The sequence below is a fragment of the Schistocerca cancellata genome, chromosome 8 (assembly GCF_023864275.1).
Source record: "Schistocerca cancellata isolate TAMUIC-IGC-003103 chromosome 8, iqSchCanc2.1, whole genome shotgun sequence".
In the NCBI taxonomy this organism is placed as follows: domain Eukaryota; kingdom Metazoa; phylum Arthropoda; class Insecta; order Orthoptera; family Acrididae; genus Schistocerca; species Schistocerca cancellata.
This window is the reverse complement of record NC_064633.1, coordinates 587050500-587068127: the sequence shown is the minus strand read 5'-3', so window position 1 is coordinate 587068127 and position 17628 is coordinate 587050500.

Here is a 17628-nt window from a genome sequence, read left to right as displayed (position 1 = left end):
TGCAAATAATTATGTTTTGGGAGAAAACACAATTTTCTTCTTTTTTCATCTATAAATGTTTCAGTGAGGTTTCATTATAGTCATTGCAGTGGAATATCAGCTATAGTGCGCCTGACTGAGTTACGTGAACAACAGTGTGAGTTATAGAGAGATATAAAGTCGATGGTCGCGATACTTCGCTGAAACACGTATGGCTGAAAAAACAAGACATTGCGTTTGTACAAGGTAGAATAACTTTCAAAACGTATTTGAAGATAATATTTTGAACATTTCATATAGGGAAGACTTTCAGATGGCATACTGATGCTTTCTGTTGCTATGTGCCTACCATGATTGACGTCCTATGAAGAGAAGTAGAAAATTAGCTTCAACATGCTAAAGAGTTCCCAGACCCAGATGCATATACCGTATTTTCTTCTTCTTTGTATAAGGAATGCGTCGTGAAACTTGGGCCGTACCTCGTTTTCACACCGTGTACTTCCGTGGTAGTTGAGGAAATATGGAAATCGTTAGCGACCACAGCAGATCTGTAGAGAGAAGGACATGTTATACGGCCGTAGTAACGACGACGACTAACTGATATGTGTTTAACAGTGATTTCTGTTTCGTTCAACTGCGGTTTAGAGACATTTATAAAAGTGCCTCTGCTTGTACTAATGTTGTCCTTATAATTTTTCTTACACGCAAATTAGAAAAGAGAGAAATATGCGCAGTAGTTCTGTGCACAATGTTCTTGATTCGCACCCGGGAAGGATGGGGTTCAAATCTACTACCAGCGATCCACGTTTATGTGTTCCGCAATTCCCATTAACCGCTGCAACAAAATCAGACTGCCGATAGTCACTTGAGTGACATGTTCTAAGCAACGCAACGGCAAATAGAATATTTTTAATGGGAATTAAAGCAAATAGCAAGCTCCACAACAGATGTTAGCCTGACTGTGATCTTTTGCGGTGGCTGGATGATGTTGAAGCTCGCACTTTGTGTGGTTACGCACAAACAGTTACGGCTAACTGAGCATATTTACGTTTGAAAGTTAACTTACCTCGTCTTTATAGTCTTTCTAGACGTCTCCCATCGCTGCATACGAAAAGTTAGGCACAGAATTGCCGTAATATCGACGTCACGAACGACGCACACACACGTTATTTCTCGTGATATAAACATTAATATAAAAAATTTATTCCGAAATACACCTTTAGCTTGGGAGTAGGTAAAGTAAAAAGACGTAGTTGACTAGCAATATCGCTGGTGCCAAACAAGTATCGGTTTGTTTTAAAAAGCTAATCTCTCTCTCTCTCTCTATGAATCTATCTGTCTCTTATATGATCTCCAAAGTCACAAGAATGTGATTCTGAGCTAAGTAACATATTAAGCTATCTGTGTAACCAGTCGTTTATCAGTGGAATATTTATTGAGTGGCTGAAATATGCTGAAGTTAAGCCACTGTTTAAGAAGGGAGATAAAGAAATAGCATCAAATTTCCGTCCAATTTCGCTGTTGCCAGCATTCTCAAAAATTTTCAAAAAAGTAATGTGCAGTCGTCTTTATAACCATCTTATCTCAAATAACATACTATCAAAGTCACAGTTTGGATTTCTAAAAGGTTCTGATATTGAGAAGGCTATCTACACTTACAGTGAAAATGTGCTTAATTCATTAGACAAAAAATTGCAGGCAACTGGTGTATTTTGTGATCTGTCAAAGGCATTTGACTGTGTAAACTAGAATATTATAGTGTAACGGGAAATGCTGCAAAATGGTTCAAATCTTATATCTCTGGCAGGAAACAAAGGGTGTTATTAGGAAAGAGACATGTGTCAAGCTATCAGGCATCATCCAACTATGAAATAATTACATGTGGGGTCCCACAAGGTTCCATTTTGGGGCCCTTACTTTTTCTTTTGTATATCAATGACCTTTCATCAGTAACATTACCAGATGCCAAGTTTGTTTTGTTTGCCGATGATACAAACATCGCAATAAATAGCAAATCAAGTGTAGTCTTAGAAAGATCAGCCAATAAAATATTTGTGGACATTAATCACTGGTTCCTAGCCAATTCTTTGTCATTAAACTTTGAAAAGACACACTTCATGCAGTTCAGAACTTGTAAGGGGTGTCCCAAGAGTATATGTCTAACATATGATGACAAGAAGATAGAAGAAGTGGACAGTGTTAAATTTTTGGGATTACAGCTTGATAATAAATTCAACTGGGAGGCGCACACCACAGAACTGCTGAAGCGTCTTAACAAATCTCCGTTTGCAATGCGAGTTTTGTCAGACATAGGGGATATAAAAATGAAAAAGCTGGCATACTATGCTTACTTTCATTCCATAATGTCATATGGGATTATTTTTTGGGGTAATTCATCAAGCCAAGCTAAAGTTTTCCGGGCACAAAAATGTGCAGTAAGAGTTATATGTGGTGTGAAGTCAAGAACATCCTGCAGAAGCCTGTTTAGGGAACTAGGGACACTAACTACTGCTTCCCAATATATATATTCCTTAATGAAATTTGTCATTAAAAATATATCACTTTTTCAAACCAACAGCTCAATTCATGGAATCAATACTAGAAATAAGAATAATCTGCACAAGGATTTAAAGTCACTTAGTCTTGTACAAAAAGGTGTGCATTATTCAGGAACACACATTTTCAATAAGTTGCCAGCAGCCATAAAAAGCATAACAACCAATGAAATTCAGTTTAAGAGAAGCCTAAAGGATTTATTGGTGGCCAACTCCTTGTACTCCATTGATGAATTTATTAATAAAACCAACTGATTTGTATATCAGTACAACATAACTTCTGCGCAATTTCAGTGCAGTAATGTGTTCATTGTAAATAAGTATTACAGTAGTTGTATTACATGTTTATTACCTTATAAATAAATAAAAAACTTTATTTTAAATTCAGTGCATTAGTATTTGTAAAATGACTCTTAGTGTTCATTAAAAAATGACAATCATTCCACTTGGGACCTGTGGAATGGTACATTAGCTTACTTGTTTTTATTTGTCGTGTATTGTTGTTTTTCTGACATGTTCCACATCCTGGAGGACCTCCTCACTACGGATCAATTGGAATGAAAGTAAATCTAATCTAATCTAATCTAACAAAAGGTTGGTGCTTGGGCACTGTGAATTTTACACATATACCAGTAAGTACACAAATGAAGGTGGGAACGCATAAGTAATAGCAAATAAGATAAAATACTTAAAAACTTTAAATACTGTGTTAGTATTATTATTTATTAAATTGCCCTTAACCATGATTATATAAGTGTATTTTAGTGATTTGAGTCGTATGTGAAAGACCATTAATGCTTTATTCCAAGTAGGAGGACATGTACGCATGTTTTTTGAAGTGGACGTCAGTTTATAGTAGAGGAGTTTCTTGAGAGAGGGGGTGGGGGGGTGGTAAAGGCAACTAGATTTTTTGTATTTCATGCTAATTGTGCTATCGCACAGGCCAGTCAAGATTTTTGGTTATGAATCCTAGTCTTCGGTGTGTTAAAGCAAATCATTTCATTAGCATTATTATGAACATCTAATCAGAATTCACATCCAAAAATTAGTTCACAAACTTTATTAATATTAACCTCTGCTATCACATTTAAACAATGTCTATCTGAATCATTTTGTTATCAGAATTGACCTCTTGCAGATAGCAGTGTTAGGGGAAGGCCCTGTATATTCGCAGTGTACGTTCGCTGCATCGGTCTCACACCCTGAAATTTGATATCCTATTTCCCATTCGTGCCTTATACGAGGGCTATCCACAAAGTACATTACGTTTTCGTTTGTGTCCCTTAGGGGCGGGGCTAGCGCGGCCATCTTGGTGTCATGGAATTCCGCCGCTCAGTCGGCATCCTGCCGTACTAGTGAGAGGTTCGTGCTGTACTCCGTTGAGTTACTGTGACAGTTTGAAATGTCAGCGTTAATTGAAAATGCCGCGAAGTGTGAAGTGCGTGCTGTAATAAGGTTTCTGACTGAAATCTATCGGCAGCTTTGTGAAGTGTATGGGGACAACATAATCACTGAAGGTGGAGTGCGTCAATGGGTCATAAAATTTAAAAATGGCCGAACGAACATTCACGACGAAGAGCGAAGTGGAAGACCCAGCATAGTGACTGCCGAACTTGTCGAAAAAGTCGATGCCGCGGTCCGTGAAAACCGTAATTTCACAATAACGGAACTGTCTATGAGTTTTCACAAATTTCACGAAGTTTGTTCCACGAAATCATTACCGAAAAGCTTGGTTACCACAAGTTTTGTGCAAGATGGATACCAAAAATCTTGACAGAGATTCACAAAAATCAGCGAATGACTGCAGCGTTAACGTTTTTGGACGCTTACGAAAAAGATGGCGACTCATTACTCGATCGCATCGTTACTGGTGACGAAACATGGGTTAAGCATGTGAACTGCGAGACAAAATTGCAGTCAATGCAGTGGGGGGCACACAAATTCCCCCCAAAAACCCAAGAAATGCATGCAGACAATGTCGCCAAGGAAGGTGATGGCGACTGTCTTTTGGGACAGAAAAGGTGTGATTTTTGTGGATTTCCTGGAAAGGGGCACTACAATTAACTCTCAAAGGTATTGCCAAACTCTGCGCAACCTCAGAAGAGCAATACAAAACAAGCGCAGGGGAATGTTGGGCTCAAAGATCTTGCCAATTCACGACAACGCCCGGGCCCACACGGCAAATGCCACTCGTGAAGTTCTCGAATCTTTTAAGTGGGAGTTGTTTCCTCATCCGCCGTACAGTCCAGACCTGGCACCGAGCGTCTTCCACTTATTCCCAGCAATGAAGAAGTGGTTGGTTATGCAGCGTTTTGATGACGACGCACAGATTCAAGAAGAGGTAACCACGTAGTTGAAGGCGCAGGCGGCCGAATTTTACGACGAAGGAATTTCCAAGCTCGTCCATCGCTACGATAAGTGCCTTAATTTAAATGGCAACTATGTAGAAAAGTAGTATTTAAGTGTGGCTTTCATCTGTATATAATAAAAAAAATTCCAATACTATATTTATTTTTAATTACAAAACGTAATGTACTTTGTGGATAGCCCTCGTATTACAGTGACACGTCTAGAGTATTCCGCCGAACTTTCAGCCTGTGAGCGTGTCTGATAGGATATTAATCACTTACAGATGATGTTCTGTGTATTCTGTTTGTGAGCTGAATGACGTGCAAAGCTCCATTTGGGAGAGTCCTAGCACATCAAAGCACGTAAAAGTTAGTCGCTGCGAAAGAGGCACATGGCGCCAGAATGGCCCCGGTAAGAGCTCAGTCTGCATTTCGTTTAGGCCGAACCCAATTCCCCCTTCCCTCACTGCCGAGCCTTAACGGCCTCTGTGTCCCACGAGGACGCAAACGGCACACACGCACACGTAGGTGAGGGTGTGGGGGGGGGGGAGATTGAGGGGTGTCGCCACCGCAGAAATCTGCATTGTAAAGCGCCGTCCACAGCGCCGGCAGTGGTGTGGTGTGGTGCGGCGTCTATCCCGCGACCAGCGCCCCTGCTGGCTGGCATTCCACTGTACTGCGCGCCTGCAGTGCGGCCGACCCGCCGAACGCTATTCGACCGCATTGCCCGGCGATTGAAACGGGTCGCCGTATCGGACGAATCTGTCAGCGTAACTCGTCGCTACGCGCTCGATCGTATGTGACTTTGCTAACGTAGCCGGTAAAGTATTCGCAGTGCGGGGAACTGTATCGAAAGTGGTGAAGCGAAACTGGTGGTAGTTCGTTTGATTGACTCACTCAGGAGCGTCCGGTTAGCTCGTTGTTAAAGTGCGAAAACATGCTGGTTCGATCTCCAGGCAGTTCCGTGACTCGTCTGTCTCTTCTTTCACGTCTTGCAATGTTCGTTGATGTAAAAAAAAATTAAAATTTTTCTCGAGTATTCAGCCGGGTAGCTTCGTCCAAATGGTGCTATAATCAGGCGGAGGAGATGATTGATTTGTTTTATTTTTCACTTTCATTTTTCACCTTTTATTATAGAGGGAGAGGCAACTGAAAGCTTTCAGTACGTCCTTCGCAGCCAGAAGGGGTTTTACATCTTGCGTTTGATTATTTGTTTATTTAAGGTGTCATTTAGTTTTGCTAAAAACTATTTTCCATTTGACAATATTATAGCGGCTGGTCTCGGCGGAGGTTCGAGTCCTCCCTCGGGCATGGGTGTGTGTGTTTGTCCTTAGGATAATTTAGGTTATGTAATGTGTAAACTTAGAGACTGATGACCTTAGCAGTTAAGTCCCATAAGATTTCACACACATTTCAACATTTCAATATTATATCTACAATTTTTGCTGTCAATTAAAGTTAACATTTTACTTGATTTTTAACACTTTGGTTTATATATATTAGTCAGGTTGGATTTATCTATACTAAAAATAAAACTTAAAACAATCGTGTCTCTCAGTCTATATGTTTGAACACGCTAATTTTCAAAAGTACTACACGAGTTGTCATAGGGGTTTGACTGGTAAATGGTGTGTCGCTTGGGGCACCGTACAGGCTTTATTTCGTCAAAATCTTACCACGGAAAAAAATTATCGTAATTTGAAGCTATAAAACGAAATAGGGAAACATATTTACTCTTTGAAAAAGCTGTTCACCAGTTTTACATTGATGCGTAAACACTTGTGGATTTACGAGTAAGACAAACAGGGACAATACAGACGGGACATACAAGGGAAAATTAAGGTTACACCTGTGGAAGGGAGTAGTGGAGACGTAGTTGAAGACGCACATGTTGAGATCAACTATTTGACATCCACATTAGGCCGGCCGGAGTGGCCAAGCGGTTAAAGGCGCTACAGTCTGGAACCGCGAGACCGCTACGGTCGCAGGTTCGAATCCTGCCTCGGGCATGGATGTGTGTGATGTCCTTAGGTTAGTTAGGTTTAAGTAGTTCTGAGTTCTAGGGGACTGATGACCTTAGAAGTTAAGTCCCATAGTGCTCAGAGCCATTTGAACCATATGAACATCCATATTAAGGCTGGGCGGCATCTTTTATAACCGTCCCTCCCGCTACCGAGTTACGCGTCCGCAGCCCACCACGAATTCGTCCCCCGTGCCTTAACTTCATTTACTTCGTGACCATCAATCCTGATGTCAAGTTTTTCGCTGTTCTCATTTCTGCTATTTCTCATTACTCTCGCCTTTCTTCGATTTACTCTCAATCCATATTCTGTACTCATTAGGCTCTTCATTCCATTCAGCACATCCTGTAATTCTTCTTCGCTTTGAGTCAGGATAACAATGTCATCAGCGAATCGCATCACTGATATCCTTTCACCTTGCTTTTTCAGTGTACAGCTTGAACAGTAGGGGTGAAAGACTACATCCCTGTCTTACAATCTTTGTAATCCGAGCACTTCGTTCTTGGTCGTCCGCTCATAATAATACCTATTGGCTCTCGTACATATTGTATGTTACTCGTCTCTCCCTATAGCTTACCCCTATTTTTCTCAGGATTTCGAACATCTTGCAGCATTTTACACTGTCGAACACTTTTTCCAGGTCGACAAATACTATGGAAGTGTCGTCATTTTTCTATAGTCTTGCTTCCATTATCAAACGCAGCTCCAGAATTGGCTCTCTGGTGCCTTTACCTTTCCTGAAGCCAAACGGATCGTCATCTAGCACATCCTCAATTTTTTCTTTTCTTCTGTATACCAGATCGGTATAGACTCTTGTAAAACACAGTCACAGAATGTGCTTGTCTGTTGTTTGGCAACAAATCAGTCTGCCAAAATATCCAACCATTTGGACGACGCACCCAGCCGAACAGGCGAGAACCTTTAAAACCATCACACACAGGAAAATCCTAAAATCACACGACGTGACAGTCGCCGATTTGCACCATTGTCGTGCTGCGGCCTCTGACAGAAACAAGGCCCGCAGCATCGAAGTACACGCACAAGAACGGAAGGCAGGCATGTACCCGCAATGACGATTTTGACCTCTTGCTGGGCCGACTGGTTAGGCCGCCACAATGTCTGTTGGCTGATGTTGACCAGAGCGCCCCATCAGTCTGAACTCGAAGGGCAGCACTCAAGCTTGCAGTGGGAATGTCCTCCAGGCAGAACTAGCTGTTTCACCGGAGACTGAAGACGATCTCAACGATCAGAAGACAAACCAACACAGGTTCCTCCTCTGGGCTGGATGGCTGCAGACTGGCATACCTTCCACTGGAGCAGGATAAAATATTTATACCATGCTGCCCTGTGTGTTTTGCCACTATGAGGCAGCCATGACATCACGTGGCCTGATTTTCTTGTCTGGTCAGCTCCTCTGGCTGCAGTTGGAGGTTGTCGCTTTGCCTTTCAGGAGTAGTGGTGGCCATATCTGCAGAGTCAGGATATTGAGTAGTTATTCTTGTATCCATGTTAAGCCTGTTTATTCCACTCGGCGTAATCAACATGATGAAATCATCCTCCTCTCTCTGTGATGTCATTCTGCTTCAATGGCTCTTTGGACATCGAGCGCTAACGCCGTGTAGCAATTAAATCTGTCTTGCAGCCGTATTGCATACATCACTAGCAGTCCCTCCTCGTTGGCATTCCACCCGGCTGTTGCATACTGACCTGCTGTGCTTGCTTCTTGCGTTACCAGGTAAGATTTCTAAAAATTTACTCAACTGCCAATCCTGTTATTTGTGGGTGCTTCATTTCAAATATAATTGGCCTGTCTCTTTCTCGACGTAAAACTGCTGCTGAAATAGCAGTTGTGGTCGTCTGTCTGAAGACTTGTTTGTTGTGGTTCTCCATGCTGTTACGCTTTGTGCAAGTTTCTTCATCTCTGCATAATTACTGCAGCCTAAACCTATTTAAACCTGTCTACTGCAGTCAAGTCTTGCCCTCCCTCTACAGTTTCCACTCCCAAACTTTCCTCGATTATAAAATTAATTGCTTCTTGTTGCCTCAAAATGTGTGCTAAATCTATCCCTTCATTACTTAATCGATCTAACAACCTAATTTTCAGCATTCTTCTGTAGCACCACATTCCAGAAACTTACTGTATCCTCTCGTCTGTGTTGCTCATTTCTGTGTTTCACTTCTGTACAAATACTTTCAGAAAATATTTTCTAACACTCAAATTTATATATACGTCAACAAATTGCAATTCAAATCAGAATCGCGCCCCTTCGATTGTCACTCTGAATTTCTATCCTCTTTACATCGGCTACCGTTAGTTGTTTTTCTGTCCAAATAGCAAAACTAAACTAGCTTTAGTGCCTCTCTTTCTATACAGAAGTTGGATAACATGGGAGACAGACTACAAACCTGCCTTAGTTCGTTCCCAGTTGCTTCTTTCCTTTCTTGTCCGACAGAATGGTATCTATAAAGCTGTAGATAGTCTTTCGCTCCATATATATATTATCCATGATAATTTCAGAATTTTGAAGTGTGTTTACGGTCAACATAATGAAAAGCTTTTTCATCTGCACTTGCTATAAATGTAGGTTTGCTTTTCTTCACTTTCGCTTCTAAGATAAGTCGTGTGATCTATTTTTCTTTGCGTATTCCTAAATTTCTCCGAAATTCAAACTGATCTTTGCTAACGAGTACTGCTATCTTTGGTTTTATGACCTAGTTAATCGCAGTGCTTTCACATCGCTGGTTTCTGAATTGTGCACGCCCATTCCTGCGGGGGCATTGTCTGGCATTTAACGTCATCAGTGTGCAAATGCTAGTAGTCACGCACGTGTATGTGGGTGGGGCAGTCATTGTTCCGGTTTCGCAAGGAGTGGTCGCGTGCAGTTGCGTCGTGCGTTAACTGTCTGAAGCGTTTGCTAAAGTGCTGATAACGAGATTGAAGGTATTGAGTTGGGTGGTAGTGAAAAAGTGAATGATTCGGTTCGGAAAAGTGTACGTAAATGAAATCTGTTAATGAAACAGTATTGTCGTTGCTTATCAGTAACTTCCGTTGATGGAACGTATTGTTATTCGAACTTTTATGAAACGTTTTCCGTGAACAGTGATAACGAGACAGATTAACTGAGAAATGCAATGCAGCGATGGCAAATTCAGCATGAAACTGTTTAATACAAGTGCGATTGCGCCTAGGCACTGTTAGGAAAAACGAAGTAGTATGATTTGTGGTGTTCGTCTTTAAAAGTTACATTTTTCTGCATTTAATATTGACGAACCATGATATTCTTAAACTAAAGCAGAGCCGAGTTCTTACTACGCAACACTGTCAGGTTCATTTAGTGACGAAGCGTGTCATAGGGCCTATCTGTGAAAGAGTGCATTACTAGTGTCCGACAGAAGTTTGTTTTAGAAGAAAGGGAGGTGAAACGTTGAACTGCCACGGACGGCGTGGTCGTCGCATCTAAATCCACATCTATGTTCTACAAACGACCTTCGGTATGTTGCGGAGGGTACTATTTGTACCGCTGTTACTTTCCATTTCCTTTTCCAATCATGAATGGTTCACGGAAGGAACGATTACTGATGCTGTGTGCTCTTTTTTAACCGTGGTTTTTCGCGAGATATACGTAGTAAGGAGGACTGTAATGGATGACACTTTTAGGAAAGTACACTCTCGCAAGTTTAACAGTAAATCACATAGTGGTGCACAACGCTTCTCTTGCAGCGCCTGCCACTAGATTTGGGTGAGCATCTCCGTGAGTCTTTTACGCTTGCTAAATGAACCTGTAGCGAAAAGTCCTACTATCCTTTGACTCTTCCGTGTTTCCTTTCGTCAGTGCTGCCTGGTAAGGTACTCAGAGCAAACTATCCCGAGAAAGCCTACTTACGAAATTTGCAGAAGCCAGCTTTAAATGATGCTTCTACTAATATAGGCTACAGTTCCCTACGTCTCACTCCCGTTGAGTTCGTGAGAACAAGAGTAGATTACTTACAGCGCTCTCATAGGAGTTTAAACAGTAATTTTTCCCGCGATTCATTCGTGCGTGGAAAGGGAAGAAGCCCTGACATCTGGTAATAAGTGAAGTACCCACTGCCATGTGCTCTCAGTGATTTGTAGAGTACTGATGTAGATGCAGAAGTACACAAGTATCGGTCAAACGATCGTTTTGTAATTCACTTCTTTCGTGGGTGGAGTGGACTTCTTGTATATTCTAGTAATAAATCTCAGTCCGGTATCTGCTTTTATCACGGTGTGGTCATTTCATATTAAATTACTCCGTACGCAAACTTCGAGGTATGTTATGGACGTGGCTCTCCCCAGTTATTGTCAGAGAATCGTGCAGACAGAACACATCCTGCAGTCTGTTTATGCGCAATAGGTTAGATTTCTCTCTGTTGTGGACCAACTAGCAAACACTGTGCCAAACGCCAGTGTTCAGTATACGTGTGGCCGACTTCTGCCCCCCCCCCTCCCCCTCCCGCCTCCAGCTTACGTGGGGCGTTTGGAAAGTCCGTGCAAAAATAGAAACTACTTACGTGTCTGGGGCAAACCTTTTTTATTTTTCGACATAGTCTCCTTATAGACTTATACATTTCGTCCAGCGCTGTTCTAATTTGTTGATTCCTTCCGAAAAAAAAATGTTCAAATGTGTGTGAAGTCTTATGGGACTTAGCTGCTAAGGTCATCAGTCCCTAAGCTTACACACTACTTAACCTAAATTATCCTAAGGGCAAACACACACACCCATGCTCTAGGGTGAACTCGAACCTCCGCCGGGACCAGCCGCACAGTCCATGACTGCAGCGCCTTAGACCGCTCGGCTAATACCGAGCAATCCCTTCCGAATAATAGGAATTGTGCAGATATGCAAAACAGGCATCACTTGCTGCAATCACCTCCTCATTTGAATAAAATCTTTGTCCCGCCAGCCATTTCTTCCAATTGGGCAACAAACAGTAGTCCGAGGGAGCCAAGTCTGGAGAATAGGGAGGATGTGAAACGAGTTGAAATCCTGTTTCCAATAATTTTGCGAACACACTGCTGAGGTGTGTGCTGGTGCATTGTCGTGATGGAAAAGGAGTTTTTTGCTGTCCACTCGCCGGCGTTTTTCTTGCAGCTCTGTTTTCAAACGGCCCAATAACGATGAATAATATGCACCTGTAATAGTTTTACTCTTTCCGGCCGAGGGAATGGTCTTCGCCTTTTTTGGTGCATATTCTCCCTTGGTAACCCATTGTTTAGATTGTTGTTTGGTCTCAGGAGTATAGTAATGTATCCATGTTTCATCCACAGTGACGAAACGACGCTTAAAGTCCTGAGGATTCTTCCTGAACAGCTGCAAACCAACCATCCTTGCAACACTTCACACGATTCCGTTTTTGGTCAAGCGTGAGCAATCGCGGAACCAATCTTGCGGATAGCTTTCTCATGTCCAAATGCTTATGCATTCGAGATGCCCACAAAACTAGCAATCTCACGCACCTTAACTCTTTCGGTAGCGTTCTCGCTTCCCACGCCCGGGTTCCCGGGTTCGATTCCCGGCGGGGTCAGGGATTTTCTCTGCCTCGTGATGACTGGGTGTTGTGTGATGTCCTTAGGTTAGTTAGGTTTAAGTAGTTCTAAGTTCTAGGGGACTGATGCACATAGATGTTAAGTCCCATAGTGCTCAGAGCCATTTTAACTCTTTCTGTCATCCTCCACCATATCATGGATTTGGTCAATGACTTCTGGAGTCGTAACCTCCACAGGGCATCCAGAACGTTCAGCATCACTTGTGCCCATGTGGCCACTCCGAAAAGTTTGAAAACCACTTATAAGCTGTTCTAATCGAAGGTGCAGAGACACCGACCACCGTAATGTTTATCAAACTTGTCTTTAGTCTCCTGAGGCGTTTTGCCTTTCATAAGGTAATGTTTAATCACCACACGAAATTCCTTTTCGTCCATTTGTTGACAATCATTCGACTGCCTTGATTCACACGAATGCCAAACACAAAGAAATGGACCAGTAGGGCTGAAACTTGGTGTGCGTTCTTTCCAAAGATACTACTAACTAAACATGGCCTCGATACGCGCCCGTGATACCATCTCACGGAGTTTGCAAACGCCTCTCGTAGCTTGGTCCCCGTCTCTGATGACATCATCATGGACGAGACGTCCGAAACTAATCGTCCTTTCTCCTTGCTTTCACTGAAACACTTTTCTTACAGTGTCTGCATCCACCTTCTGAGTCCGATTCGACTATTCTAAACCCCGTATCACAGAATTATTTTAAAACGAGGTGTTTGTGTGGTGATCGATACGTCGTTGAAGATTAACTGCGGTTCAAAGTGATCTAATAAAACTCCTGAACTGCTTTGCCTACACATATTTTCGCCCTCGAATACACCGCGCCGTTCGGCGCCGGGCAATATATCTTCGCATCAGCAACAGTTGTGCCCGCGGGCCCGACAACCGCCCAGCGGTCTGGCCATAAAACGAGATTCCGGGCGCAGATAGTCTCCGGTACCGAATCACTTACGCTGCCCTTCTTTCCCTTTGTTTTTCATCGCGTGATGAGGCAAAAGACAAATGGAACCTCTCAACGCAAAAAAAGAGACGAACGAAAGCCTCGTAATGTTCTTACAATGCACGTGGTTTCATATTCGTAGATAAGAGATTCAGTCTACTGCGAGATACAATTTGTTTTCTCTGCATTGCCTTTTTGGGTAAACAATCTTCTGTCTGATCAGCCGTGGCCCGCAACCAACCACAGACCACACTGTCTGTCTTCTATGCAGCGGTTTAGATTGGTTCCTGCGTCCTCATTACTTTGATCAATGCTGATTCTTCCGTCTTTTAGGGTCAGTTTCCCATCCGAAGGACAAGAGAGTACTCCGAAACTCTGTACGCTCCTCTGCCCTCTTTGAAAAGACAGTTGGCAGATAGACGACAAATCCTAATACCGGAAGTCTTCCAGCATCATTCTTGATGATTTTTATCCCAAATGTAAGCAGTGGTTTAAGTCCTTGTCGTTTGGATTAATTATCAATGACGCTATCTCTAAACCGCTGTTCTCTGCATAGTCTTTTTTTTTTTTTTAAAATAATGATTACTACAACATGTTATCCATCTCACTTACATTTCCATATTATTTACTTTTTCGTACTTTTCGTATAAAAACCACTCTGCTTCGAAGATCGATAGCTGCAGTTAGCAGACAATAAAACAGCTGCTTCATTAAAAATATTGAAAAACCTTTAATATTATTTACCATGATGAACAGTTCTTTAAGGTTTTTGATGTAGGATTAAATTTTAATTGTCAACACACAGAGATTGTTTAATTGCTCTAGACACCACATTTATTACGGCAGTGATAAAGAGCGATACCGCAGTCGAAATACTGACGAAAAATTAGTAATTACTGTATTGAACAGTTATATAAAAACATTTGCAAGCTGACTCCTCAGCGAATTCCAGACAATCAGCAATTTAGGTACGTCGCTGGACATTAATCCAGAGCGCCACCTACTGAAAACAATCACGTATTTAATTTTATTACGTATCGAACACTGAAATAGATAATACGACCAGTAAACAAGACTGCACTGCATGCAGTAATTTATTTTAGAGGAGTGTCCCAAAATGAGGTTACATAGAGCTACATAGCGGACGTGATAATTACGATGCAATATAACTTGGTATTACAAATGTTCGAATTAAATGAAACACAATTGGAAAGCTGAATCTGCTTAGAGCATTTTACGCGCCTGCGGATGAGGATTCGTGAGAGTGATGTGCAATCTATAAAAATTCTACATTATCAGTACCAGACCTTGCCGTTGCTCCTGCAGCAGTACATGCTCCTTAAACGTGTTTTAATCCCATCTGGACAGAGCACCATGATAAGAGATGTTTGCTGATAGAGACGCAAGGGGGAAATTTATGACATGATCTTCAAAAGTACCGCTACACAAAAAGTAATTTGCAAGTACTATGAAATGGCCGGCCGGTGTGGCCGTGCGGTTCTAGGCGCTACAGTCTGGAACCGCGCGATCGCTACGGTCGCAGGTTCGAATCCTGCCTCGGGCATGGATGTGTGTGATGTCCTTAGGTTAGTTAGGTTTAAGTAGTTCTAATTTCTAGGCGACTGATTACCTCAGATGTTAAGTCCCATAGTGCTCAGAACCATTTTTGTTCTCTTCATTTTCATTACAAACACTGGCTTCATGGAGGTCTCCACACTAGTCTATCCTATGCAAGCCTCTTCACCTGTACGTAATTACCACAACCTACATATATTTGTACATGTTTACTATATTCAAGCGCTGGTCTCCCTCCATGATTTTTACCCTGACCCTCCCCCCCCCCCCCCGCCCCAACACTCACACACTTATTTGTACCTTCATCACCGAACTGGCGCTTGGTTGATGGCTCAGAACGTCTCCTACGAACAGAAGCCTTCTTTCAGTCAAGTTGTGCGAGAAATTACTTTCTTCCCTAGGTCTATTCAGCGCATCATCTTCAGCACTCTTTTCTAGGATCACATTTCAAAACTTTCTACCCCCTGCGGGTTCGGGGGTTAGAATAGGGCCAAGGTATTCCTGCCTATCGTAAGAGGCGACTAAAAGGAGTCTCACACGTTTTGGCCTTTGTATGATGGTCCCATACAGGGTTTGACCTCCACTTTTCAAAATTTTCCCGAGGAGCGATCCAGATGGGGAAGGGCGCCCTACATGATGCATTGCGCTGAGAGCTATCGCATCCTTCGTCGGCGTGGATCTTTACTTTTGCTCGTTCTCCAACTGCTGGGCGACGTCACCCTCCTGGGTGAGTACTTTTCCATCAACTGTGCAGTATAGTTTTCTACGCCAAAAATGATAAGGGACTTGTTTGCGCCTGATATCCAGAACGATAGCCAGTCGGTTGTATTGGGTTGCCATTACCCTGTTGGTTGTAGCCCCCTGACCACAGAGGGATCACTCTGCTGATGGCTGCGCCATTAACTCCCCACGTATGCCGAGAAGTGGATGCCCATCACCCTGGGGCATCGAAACTCCCAGCAATGCCCATCCTGCCAGGTGGCCCTTGCTTCGGCTGGGTGGCGCCCGTGGGGAGGGCCCTGGTCGGAGTGGGTGGCATCAGGGCGGATGACACGTGATGAAGCGTAGTACACCATCTCTTGCTGGTCAAACGCCAGCAGTCTCTAAGCATTCAAGGGCTCAATTCAACGCACAGAAGTACGACCCCAAATCGTTACCCTCCCTGCCCACACCATGGGAGGAACGTCAGGCTATGGATGACAGGGGTTCTTATTCGTTCGAGAGCTGATGGGGAATCTTTCATGGCGATGAAGCCTCAGTTTTTTGTTGAGCATTTAAAGGACAAGTTTGGGGAGGTAGAGGGCTAGTCCAAAATGCGGTCAGGGTCAGTCTTGATCAGAACAGCATCCTCTGCCCAGTCACGGGAGTTACTCGCTTGTGACAAGCTGGGGGATGTTTCTGTAACCATCACAGCCCATAAGAGCTAAAATATGGTCCAGGGTATCGTATTTCACAGGGATCTTTTTTTTGCAGTCTGACGATGAGCTGCAGGCAAATTTAGAGCGGCGGGGTGTGCATTTAGTTCAGCATATTCATTGGGGTTCGAGGGATAATCACGTTGCCACTGGTGCCTTCATCTTGGCCTTCGAGGGTGATATATTAACCGAGAAGGTCAAGGTGATGGTCCACCTCTCTGATGCAAAGTCTTGTATCCTTCCCCCAATGCGTTGCTTTAAATGCTGGAAGTCCGGCCATATGTCTTCCCACTGTACTTCCAGCTCACATGTCGAGACTACGGACGCCCATCACATCCCAATACTCCATGTGCCCCGCCTCTGACCTGTGTCAACTGCGAATAGCTCCATTCGCCTTGCTCACCTGACTGCAGGATTCTCCAGAAAGAAAGGAAAATCATGGAATACAAGACCTTGGACTGACTAACTTACACTGAGGCTAAGAGGAAATTTGAAGGCCTACATCCAGTATGTATGACATCGTCTTACGCCGCCGCTACAACAGTTCTACCCCCATCAGCGCCGCCAACCCCAGTCACCTCTCAGAGCTGGAAGAGTACACCTACCCCCTTGATTGTGGGGGGGGGAGCACTTCCCTCCCTGTTGGACCTGCACCACCTACTTCAGGAGCAGCACCCCCCCTCCCTCCCCACCTCCGGGGATATCAGTGTCCACTTCTGTGTTCTGTGCTGGAGAAGCGTAAGCCTTCTTTGGCTCCTCCCGCTAGGAAGGGGTCCCTTGGGTCGCTCCGTTCCCAGGTTTCTGCTACTGGGAAAGATGACACCCACCAGTGGCTGAAGAACCCAAAAGCAGCTGGTTGTATGGCTTCATGCTCATCCTCAGTCCCAGAGACTGAATCAGTGGAGTCCTCCCAGCCAGGGAAACCTAAGGAGCAAAGAGAGAAATCCAAAACGAAGATCCTCAATACCAAGGGAATTGCGATGTCACCCACACCACCTCTACCTACAAGCTTTGTGTCTGCGGATGAGATGAAGATTCTGGCAGCAGGTGACCCTGAGGCGTAAACTGCCTCACTGAGTGTTCCATGCCTTCCCAGTCTCATTATGACGTCATCCTCCAGTGGAATTGCGGCGATTTTTTCCACTGCATGTTCGAGCTACGACATCTGTTGAGCTTCACATCTGCTTTCTGCATTGCCCTCCAGGAAACCTGGTTTTCGGCAATGCGGAA